This window comes from Schistocerca americana, chromosome 8 (genome assembly GCF_021461395.2).
Source record: "Schistocerca americana isolate TAMUIC-IGC-003095 chromosome 8, iqSchAmer2.1, whole genome shotgun sequence".
NCBI classification, from domain to species: Eukaryota; Metazoa; Arthropoda; class Insecta; order Orthoptera; family Acrididae; genus Schistocerca; species Schistocerca americana.
The window spans coordinates 79,910,563-79,921,860 of record NC_060126.1 but is presented as its reverse complement, the minus strand read 5'-3'; the positions used below and the strand labels follow the sequence as shown (position 1 = coordinate 79,921,860).

General features: G+C 44.2%; 1 long non-coding RNA gene across 1 annotated transcript in view; it reads right to left on the bottom strand.

Annotated features, from left to right (window-relative positions):
- Positions 1-412: 412 nt before the first annotated feature.
- The window catches only part of LOC124545971, a 28,210-nt gene continuing 17,324 nt past the window's right edge, over positions 413-11,298 (bottom strand). The window contains exon 3 of the long non-coding RNA XR_006967644.1: positions 413-1,302. This is a non-coding gene — a long non-coding RNA (uncharacterized LOC124545971). The remainder of the gene's footprint in view (positions 1,303-11,298) is intronic.

Sequence of the window (11,298 nt, the reverse complement as noted above, 5' to 3'; positions counted from 1 at the left end):
CCTTTTAGGAGAGGCTTTCAAATGGGGCACAGTGAATACAGAAAACTTCTCGTCTTTGGTGGACTTTCAGAGAAAGTTTAAGGAGAAATATTGGTCATCTAGTGCCCAGGAGAAATTAATATCGGATTTATGGGACCCAAAGTATTACAACAGTACGTGGGGTACAATGAGAAAGTATTTCGACTGGCATTTAACAAGAGCTAAATATTTACATAAATAAATGGAAGAGAGGGTTTGGTATGGATTTTGATAAGACGATTACCCACTTATACTAGGAAAAATGTTATGTAGCAGGTGGAAGACAGTAGAAGAGTGTACAGGATGGGCGTATGGGCAGGCGGTGGGTGTTATGGAATGATTAGGATTATTTTCAGAGAAAGGCCATTTATTGGCGAAAGCATGTTGCAAGGGGTTACATAGGCCTAGGGAGGTGAGGGTGAGCCAGAGCTTAGAGTTTGGTGAAACATTGTTCGCTACTACAGGGCGCGCATCCAGCTTGTGGGTGAGCAAGAATGCCAGAGAGCAGGTCGGCAACGGGCGGCCGGGTATATTCGACGCACCACATGGCTTCCTCCGCCCTGATTGGCCAGGACCAAGCAAACCGTGCAGGCAGCATGGAACTTTCAAGAGCGTTGCCTGCTAAGCGACGCCTGAGGCAGTATTACTTCGTAAGTACACGAGAGGGGCGCGTGTCCACGGCAACACTGGCGGCCGTGGCTTGGCCACAATGGAAAAACGAAGTTACTGTTTGGAGGCTCATATAATAAAGTAAAACCTCCTATTGTCTGGCTCATCCTTTACACTCCTCCCCCTTCCGTGGGAGCAGAGAACGTACGTGAATTCGCTCAATGTAATTATTATTTAATGTAAACAAATTTAGCTTGCGAAACAAAGTAAACATCACTTTATTAAGAATGGCCCTCATGGGAGACTGCAGAGGTCTTAACCTATGGGAAGGTGTAGTGACTCAAGACCTCCTAGAGGTCGCAAAGGGACTTACATCAACAATATTGTGTGTATACAAGAATCATCATAAAACATCAAATCATCATAAAATATCAAAACAAAATGAGAACAGAACATAACAGTGTGAATTAGGTAAACATGCCATGTGTTCTTGTTGCTAAGATGAAGTAAAAATGTCTATTTGCTTTTGTTTAAATGAGTTGAAAATGTAAACATATCACTACTGATGAGTCACTGCGGGGGCGAGTGGAGCGAGGTGGCATGGTGTGTTGTCCTCAGCGGGCAGCGCGCAGGCTGCCAGCGGGAAGGGGGCGTGGCTGTGGCCAGGTCCGTGCACTGGAACTCATTGCAGTGAGGGTATGAGGGGAGGTCCACACGTTTCAAACATAGTTGAAAAGGGAGTTATCACTAAGGGAACACTTCATTACACTACACTAGTTTTTCCACATTAGTTGATATCAGACTTGCACCTCTTAAAACTAAGGGAGGGCACATGCCTGATAGGTTCTCTGCTTAATTGCTTAGTTTAGTTTGTGGCTGTTTGCCATTCATTTAAGTGTGCCAACAGTCGAACATAAGAAATTTGTCCTTTTTCATGTTTTAGCAGGTCCTCAATTGACAATAGGAGGTGATCATTTGGTTTATTAGATAAAGCAGGCAAATCAGTTGACAGAAAAATCACGAATGGGCTTTCAAGTACAAAAAAATAAATAGATGAGCACGAATATTGAGTAAGCCGTAGTGGTATGAAAGGTTATAAGTGGTGTTCCAACAGGAACCATTTGCTGAAGATCTGCGCAGAGGCTACGTCAGAGTCGCAGCTGACTGCAAGGCCGAATCTCACGCTGCGTCAGAATCGCATGCGGCAGATAACTTCCAAGGCCAGCGCCGTGTCAGAGCTGTACGCGGCAGCTGAGAGGCAAAGCCGAAGCGGCTACAACTGTCAAATGCCGTACGCAGGGCACACGTGTGCTGCACAGTAAGCGTCAGGTGTGAGAGCGAGAGAGATGAAGCTTACCGACACTGATTCACTGCACTGTCTGTATTTTACACTCTCCCCACACATTCTTGGGCTCCTGCACCCGATGAGCGTATTTATGTGCTTCAAAGTGACGAATACTAATGTCACAAAAAGGGGGTATACTGTCACTGAATAAAGGGTAGTAGATGTGCGTAATAGATATGGTTTCTTCACAGATGACCAACAAAACAGAAGTGGGATTACACGTGACATCAAGCTAGACGAGTTGTTGCAGTGGGTTCTGTTTAAATTACATTATGCATTAGTAAATTGGTTCATAAGTGACAGATACGTCACAACCCCGTAACATAGGTCCTATGAAATCCATTTTAGCCCAAACATAATTGTTACAAAAACATGAAAATATAAAAATGAAGCACTCAAATATCATATTACATTTCTAAATATGCTATATCAATAAGTAAACAAAATTAAAAGCATCTTTAGGCTGACCATCCAAGAGTTATAACATTCACATTTTGAGAGGCAGTTTCTCATGTTTCAATGTGTTTGCTAAACACCATCAAGTGAAATTGACAAAGAAAAGTGACACCTGTTTGGTGCAGGTGGGTCGTAGATTGTGTCATTGGATGTCAACGATGTTGCTAACAAGTTGAAAAACAAAACTCGACGAAAATCTAGAGATTTCCACAGTGGACAAAGAAAGTGTAAGTGTTTGAATTAGAAAAGACTACATTGAGTGTAATTTCTGAAGGACTTTTCCTTTATGAAGGTATAGTGCACGGTGCATCGTTGACACAACGGTATCACCTACTTAACTGTGAATACGACAATTCTGCGTCTTCAAGATACTCCTACGTATTTCTTCTTAAAACTCGACATCTCTCACACACACACACACACACACACACACACACACACACACACACACACACACATCTTTGTTTTTTTTTATATATATATATATATATATATATATATATATATATATATATATATATATATATATATATATATATATATATATATATATATAAAAAAACAAAGATGAGGTGACTTACCGAACGAAAGCGCTGGCAGGTCGATAGACACACAAACAAACACAAACATACACACAAAATTCAAGCTTTCGCAACAAACTGTTGCCTCATCATCAGGAAAGAGGGAAGGAGAGGGGAAGACGAAAGGAAGTGGGTTTCAAGGGAGAGGGTAAGGAGTCATTCCAATCCCAGGAGCGGAAAGACTTACCTTAGGGGGAAAAAAGGACAGGTATACACTCGCACACACGCACATATCCATCCACACATTCAGACACAAGCAGACATATTTAAAGACAAAGAGTTTGGGCAGAGATGTCAGTCGAGGCAGAAGTGTAGAGGCAAAGAAGTTGTTGAAAGACAGGTGAGGTATGAGTGGCGGCAACTTGAAATTAGCGGAGATTGAGGCCTGGCGGATGACGAGAAGAGAGGATATACTGAAGGGCAAGTTCCCATCTCCGGAGTTCGGATAGGTTGGTGTTGGTGCGAAGTATCCAGATAACCCGGACGGTGTAACACTGTGCCAAGATGTGCTGGCTGTGCACCAAGGCATGTTTAGCCACAGGGTGATCCTCATTACCAACAAACACTGTCTGCCTGTGTCCATTCATGCGAATGGACAGTTTGTTGCTGGTCATTCCCACATAGAATGCATCACAGTGTAGGCAGGTCAGTTGGTAAATCACGTGGGTGCTTTCACACGTGGCTCTGCCTTTGATCGTGTACACCTTCCGGGTTACAGGACTGGAGTAGGTGGTGGTGGGAGGGTGCATGGGACAGGTTTTGCATCGGGGGCGGTTACAAGGATAGGAGCCAGAGGGTAGGGAAGGTGGTTTGGGGATTTCATAGGGATGAACTAACAGGTTACAAAGGTTAGGTGGACGGCGGAAAGACACTCTTGGCGGAGTGGGGAGGATTTCATGAAGGATGGATCTCATTTCAGGACAGGATTTGAGGAAGTCGTATCCCTGCTGGAGAGCCACATTCAGAGTCTGGTCCAGTCCCGGAAAGTATCCTGTCACAAGTGGGGCACTTTTGTGGTTCTTCTGTGGGGGATTCTGGGTTTGAGGGGACGAGGAAGTGGCTCTGGTTATTTGCTTCTGTACCAGGTCGGGAGGGTAGTTGCGGGATGCGAAAGCTGTTTTCAGGTTGTTGGTGTAATGATTCAGGGATTCCGGACTGGAGCAGATTCGTTTGCCACGAAGACCTAGGCTGTAGGGAAGGGACCGTTTGATGTGGAATGGGTGGCAGCTGTCATAATGGAGGTACTGTTGCTTGTTGGTGGGTTTGATGTGGACGGACATGTGAAGTTGGCCATTGGACAGGTGGAGGTCAACGTCAAGGAAAGTGGCATGGGATTTGGAGTAGGACCAGGCGAATCTGATGGAACCAAAGGAGTTGAAGTTGGAGAGGAAATTCTGGAGTTCTTTTTCACTGTGAGTCCAGATCATGAAGATGTCATCAATAAATCTGTACCAAACTTTGGGTTGGCAGACTTGGGTAACCAAGAAGGCTTCCTCTAAGCAACCCATGAATAGGTTGGCATACGAGGGGGCCATCCTGGTACCCATGGCTGTTCCCTTTAATTGTTGGTATGTCTGGCCTTCAAAAGTGAAGAAGTTGTGGGTCAGGATGAAGCTGGCTAAGGTAATGAGGAAAGAGGTTTTAGGTAGGGTGGCAGGTGATTGGCGTGAAAGGAAATGCTCCATCGCAGCGAGGCCCTGGACGTGCGGAATATTTGTGTATAAGGACGTGGCATCAATGGTTACAAGGATGGTTTCCGGGGGTAACAGATTGGGTAAGGATTCCAGGCGTTCAAGGAAGTGGTTGGTGTCTTTGATGAAGGATGGGAGACTGCATGTAATGGGTTGAAGGTGTTGATCTACGTAGGCAGAGATACGTTCTGTGGGGGCTTGGTAACCAGCTACAATGGGGCGGCCGGGATGATTAGGTTTGTGGATTTTAGGAAGAAGGTAGAAGGTAGGGGTGCGGGGTGTCGGCGGGGTCAGGAGGTTGATGGAGTCAGGTGAAAGGTTTTGCAGGGGGCCTAAGGTTCTGAGGATTCCTTGAAGCTCCGCCTAGACATCGGGAATGGGGTTACCTTGGCAAACTTTGTATGTGGTGTTGTCTGAAAGCTGACGCAATCCCTCAGCCACATACTCCCGACGATCAAGTACCACGGTCGTGGAACCCTTGTCCGCCAGAAGAATGACGATGGATCGGTCAGCCTTCAGATCACGGATAGCCTGGGCTTCAGCAGTGGTGATGTTGGGTGTAGGATTAAGGTTTTTTAAGAAGGATTGAGATGCAAGGCTGGAAGTCAGAAATTCCTGGAAGGTTTGGAGAGGGTGATTTTGAGGAAGAGGAGGTGGGTCCCGCTGTGACGGAGGACGGAATTGTTCCAGGCAGGGTTCAATTTGGATGGTGTCTTGAGGAGTCGGATCATTAGGAGTAGGATTAGGATCATTTTTCTTCGTGGCAAAGTGATACTTCCAGCAGAGAGAACGAGTGTAGGACAGTAAATCTTTGACGAGGGCTGTTTGGTTGAATCTGGGAGTGGGGCTGAAGGTGAGGCCTTTGGATAGGACAGAGGTTTCGGATTGGGAGAGAGGTTTGGAGGAAAGGTTAACTACTGAATTAGGGTGTTGTGGTTCCAGATTGTGTTGATCGGAAGGAACTCATAACGCAATCATTGAAATTCGCGAAATGATCATGACCCATTTATTTATTTATTTAGATACCCTGTCCTACGATTTAGGTAACTGGTAGGTTTTAGACTTGTAAATAAACTGTATTTTGCGATGGAATTCCAACAGATATAGCGGCAAGTGCCGGCTTCCTTGACGCCATATAGATCCTTTTATTAACCGTGGTGGTGATACAACAAAGCCAGAGATCAATCTAAAATCCAACGTTTACTAATCCTGATGGTTTAGACAATGCGTCCCGAGAAAAAGTTCTCTCACGATTTTGTTCCTTACTGAAAATTCAAATAGACAACACAAATAGATCCCCATCTTTAGATCAGACTAGTAAAATCTGTGGGGAAATACTAAGCTGGTGAATTTATTTCTATAACTATCCCTTTAGGTTTGCTGTTTAAACTGCAACGTACAAATGTACGAAGGTGTAGAGTGGCTCGGGCACATGGCCTGCAGGGCGAAGGGAGAGTGTTGAGGAGGGGCGAGGGGAAAGGTGCAGATGCTGCACGCGCCAAAGACAGAGGCAACGGGCTGGGAAAGGGGGAACTGCAATGGCCGCTCTCGGCCGCAGGAGGGAGGGAAGGGAACGGGGCCGCGTCGCCAGCTGACAGGGAGGGGCGGGACTCACCGCATGTGTACAGCTGTAGACAACAGCGGCGGTATTTACGAGACTCCTTCCATGGCACCAAGAAAACACCTTTTGTCCATTCAACATCACATCATGAAAACAATAAAACAGCACTTGAGGAAGACTCCTTTTACTTTAGAGTAACATATTTGTTGTTTAACTTGGACGTACCTATTCTTGTTATTATCGTTGTGTGATCATTTAGCAAAACATACATGTAATATGGCGTATTTCAAAGGACAGGTAGATGGCAGCATGTAGTCACTGATCGACTGGCAGTTATAAAGGTGTGTTACTATCAAATTTTTATGGTAAAGCTTTGACAGCTGTGTTCATGCGCTATTCCTAAAGCAACAGGTGAAGTGTGAATCCGTTTAAGATATACAAGAGTAACCGAGTCATAATTCAGCATATTCTATTGGCAAGGACAACTATCCCCTTAATTCCACGATTAAAGAATATTTGTGTTTCTACTTCTCGACTGCTACGATAACATTGCTGGAGATGTTAAATGATTATGTAACTTCAATCACTTCCATTAACATGTGACATCATAAATTCTATTACCAATGGTTGCCAATTCTTATGTCTACTTATAACTAACATGCACAACTTAATTAAATGTATAGTAACAGCGGTGTTTTCCGTCAATTAATTCTCTTGCTGCATGCAGCACTTTTCCAACCGTTTACATACCATCTCAGATCTACTCTCTCGAACGTAAATCATAGGGGTTTGACCTTAGAGCGTATCTACGTTGCTGTCTAGGCGGTTGTATTACCTTCTTTCTTGCTTTTTTTTTGGGTGCAACTACTGGTGTAATATGCCTGGTTTCACTGTTAGGTGGGGGTGGCTCGCGTCCTTTATACAGTTTCCATCTGTCAAAATTAACGATCAATGTGCATTCTGCTAATTGAATTTCCGCATTTACTGGTGAAGTAAGCCAGATGATACAGTTCGCTCCTTCGTAAGTAGGTGTAAACTTTTTGGTTCTTCCCTTTTTTACTACTGGATTGCTCAACATAACTAGGTCTCCTACCTTGTACTCGCACATTTTTGCTTTTTGATTATTTCTCTTTAACTGTTGGGTGGTGGCTCAGGCGTTGTTCCTTCTTTTTTCCAAATGGCTTTTAGACGTCGTGCTAGACCTTTCACATCTTTGGATATAATTCCAGGGGGCAGTTTGTCAATTTCAAAAGGCGAATTCATAGGGCGGCCATATACTGCTGCACAACATGAGTACCCTGTAGCTTCATGGACACGGCTGTTATATGCTGATGTAACATACTGAACATACTTGTCCCAGTTAGAGTGATGTTTATTAACATAGTAAGACAGCATACACCTAACAGTGCGGTGGACTCACTCCAGGTGACCGTTCACTTTTGGGTGGAATGGCGTCGTTCACCACTTTTTAATTCGCAATAATCTACAAACTTCGGTATACACTGCAGATATGAAATTTATACCTTTGTCTGTGAGTACAGCTTCAGGGCTTCCATATGGTAACACCAAATGGGTGACAAAAGCACGCGCTACTGTTTCAGCGGACATATCTGGTATAGGAATGATAATCGAGAACCTTGAGAAATTATCTGTAAGGGACAGAATATACTGATTACTTTGGGGGCTCACAGAGAAAGAACCGACAATATCTGCTGCGACTACTGCCCAGGGGTAAGTGGCTTCTGGTACCTGCTGTAAAGGCACTTTCGTTTTAGGTGGCAATGACCTCTTAATGCAAGGTAGACAATTTTGAATATACTTTTGCACGTCTTTCCGTCTTCCTGCCCAGAAATAACGGGCAGCTATTCGGCAATTTGTGGAGCGTAGGCCGTTATGACATACTTGCAGGCTATCAAGACATTGTGCAATAATCTTGGAATGTAATTCTTTCGGGATTACTGCCTGTTTACCCAAGTGGGTCTTTCGATATAAAATTCCATCTTCAACAGAAAATTCAGACAAAGCCACATATTTCTGACATTCGACGTCTCTCTGCTTTGCTTACCTTAATTCTTCAGTAGAAACGTCATTAGCTACAACCACTGACTTTTCGGCTTAATGTGTCGGCGTTTTGATGTAACTTGCCCGGTTTGTGTTTTACCTCACTCTAATTCACTCAATTTCAAAGCCCAACAAGTTAGCCTACTACTAGGATTTTTAAGCTCCACATCCACTGTAACGCGGCGTGATCAGTGATGACAGTGAATTTTCTCCCATACCAATAACATCGGAAATAAGTTACACCAAACATGAGTGCTAGAAGTTCCTTCTCAGTTGTGCTGTAATTTGACTCTGCTTTATTAAGCTGTCGAGATGCATAACCAATTGGTCGTTCTTCGCCATCTATCCCTTGTGATAGAATGGCTCCTACAGCATAATCTTAGACGTCCACTGACAGTATGAATGGTTTTTCAAAATCCGGGTACACTAGTACAGGGGCTCTAGTTAAAACATGTTGAATTTGTTGCATAGCTTTATCACATTCTTTAGTCCAAATAAAACTAACTCCTTTTTTCAATAAATTAGTCAGAGGCTTAGCAAGGGTAGCATAATTATTCACAAAACGTCTGTAGTAGTTTGCAAGGCGTAAAAATGACTGTAGTTCCTTGACATTTGTCAGTGTCGGAAATTCCTTTACTGCGGTGGTCAAACAGGGGTCTGGTTTGACACCTTCTCCACTTATTATATGACCTAAATATTGCACTTGTGATTGGGTGAAAGCACACTTTTTTAATTTTATACTCAAACGAGCCCTTTTAACCTTTGCAAAACATCGCTCAGTCTTTCTGCATGTTCTTTTATCGTTTTAGAAAAAATAATGTCATCTAAATACACCAAGCATGTTGTGGGTTTCAACCCACGCAGCAGAAAATCTGCAAATCTTTGAAAAGTGGCAGGGGCATTTCTTGAGCCAAATGGCATCCTTACAAATTCATACAATCCTGTAGGTACAACAAAGGCAGTTGTATGGCAGTCCTGGGGTGCAACAGGTATTTGATGGTACCCAGAACGCAAATCAAGGGTGGTAAAATACTTACAGTTGCCCAATCGGTCCAATGTTTCATCAATGTGTGGTAACGGATAAGTGTCTGGTGGTTACCTGATTTACTGCCCGCATATCGACACAGATGCGATAGGCTCTCCCCCCATTTACTGATTTCTTTGGCACAACGACCACAGGAGACGCCCACGCACTCGAGGAGGGTTGTATGATTCCTGCGCTAATTGCTGCTGAATCGTATCTTCAACTACAGACTGCAAATGATATGGTATACGGTAAGGTTTTTGTGCAATTGGCCGAGCTTCTCCAGTCAGAATTTCGTGCTGAACCAAATTCGTAGCCGGTAGAAACTGCCTCTCTTCAAACAACCACGAGAATTCCTCTAATAATGGCTGCAACATCCTTTTCTCGTCACTGTTGAAATGACCTAACTTCTCTGCTAACTGACTCCTTAACGTCAACGAGACACATCGCACTTCTAACTGAAGATTTCTTTCTTCTCCTTACTTTCTCATCTTTACTCGCTGGTTCTGACTTCCTCTTATTTCCTCAAAACTTTCCTGTCCACTGGCAACAATAGTACCCTTCGGTATCACATCTTTTACACCAAAATTATCTATAATTACTGGTATCGCAAAACCCTTCTGTCTCCTTTCTGGTCAGCAGATACTTCTCTTTATATGTACTGACTGGCAATCTAAAACATCATTCTGGGTGAGCGGGTCAACCAGAGTGTCTCTTAGGCTGTTCTTGATTTTTGTCATCTATCCAGATAATCTTTCCACTTCCGCCTTTTATCCTCACAGGGTTAGTGGTTTTTATTGCCCACATCTGTGGTTTTACGGGAGACTGAACGGCGCCTTTCACAGCTCCCTCACATCTGATGGGGATGCGCACTGCCAAATCGGTGAATTGCTTCGCCGAACTGCACAGTTCGCGTTCGATAATCCACTATCCCCTGATAACGGTGCAGGAAGTCATTTCCTAGTATGATATCAAATTCACCCTTCTTTAGTCTTACTACTTCCATCTTCTGTCTGTATTTACCCTCGTCCATTTCCAGATTCACTACACACGAACGTGCAGGGACAATTACTTCCTCTCCAAGGCCACTGATATGGTACTGGGGTGGCTGCAACACCCTTTGATCATTTTTCTCCACAAACAATACACTAACTTGAGCACCAGTATCAACTAAAATTCTAACTATTTTGTTCCTGAGTACGCCAACTAGACTAATGTGTTCCACCTCTTTACATTTTTCGGTCCTAACCGGGTGTATTATTTTTGTCGGGGGCGCGGGTGAGAGGCGGAACCTGCCCCCCCCCCCCCCCCCCCATGCGTTTCCCTGATTTGACCCCGCGTTGCGGCGGTCACCGCGCATCTGATTAGAAAATGGTGACTGTGAGGCAAACATTAGCATGGCCTACTGTCTGGCAAATGGTGCAATACAACGCGCGACAGCACATTGCCGTATGGTTGGGCCTCCCACAATGCTGACAAAATACTTCTTTTGCTGGGACCGGTACTGGGTTCGGTGGGCGCATTTCGGCAGCGCAAAAATGCAATACCTCTTCGCATACCATTGCCAAACAAACAGCTTCAAACAGAGAAGTGGGGGAGGCTGCTTTGACTTCTTCTCCGATGCGGGGGTCAATACCGCAAACAAATGCATCAACTGCATGCGCTTCCGCTTCTGAGCACAAAATGCTGTTTTCACTGGTACTTTCGCCTAGCTTATAGGTACGACAAGATACTGCTCATATGCAATCTGCAAAGGCATCAAAATCGTCATTAGGCTTCTGCCTAAGGGTTGATAATAGATTTCTGTAATATCCGGTACCTCCGGTATCGGAATAACGCATAGTCAATCCACGGGCCAATACTTCAAATACATGCGTGTCATGCAATTCGTCCACCGTTTCTATAAACATTCGGGCTTCCCCTGTCAACTTCAGTCTGGCTACATTGACCAA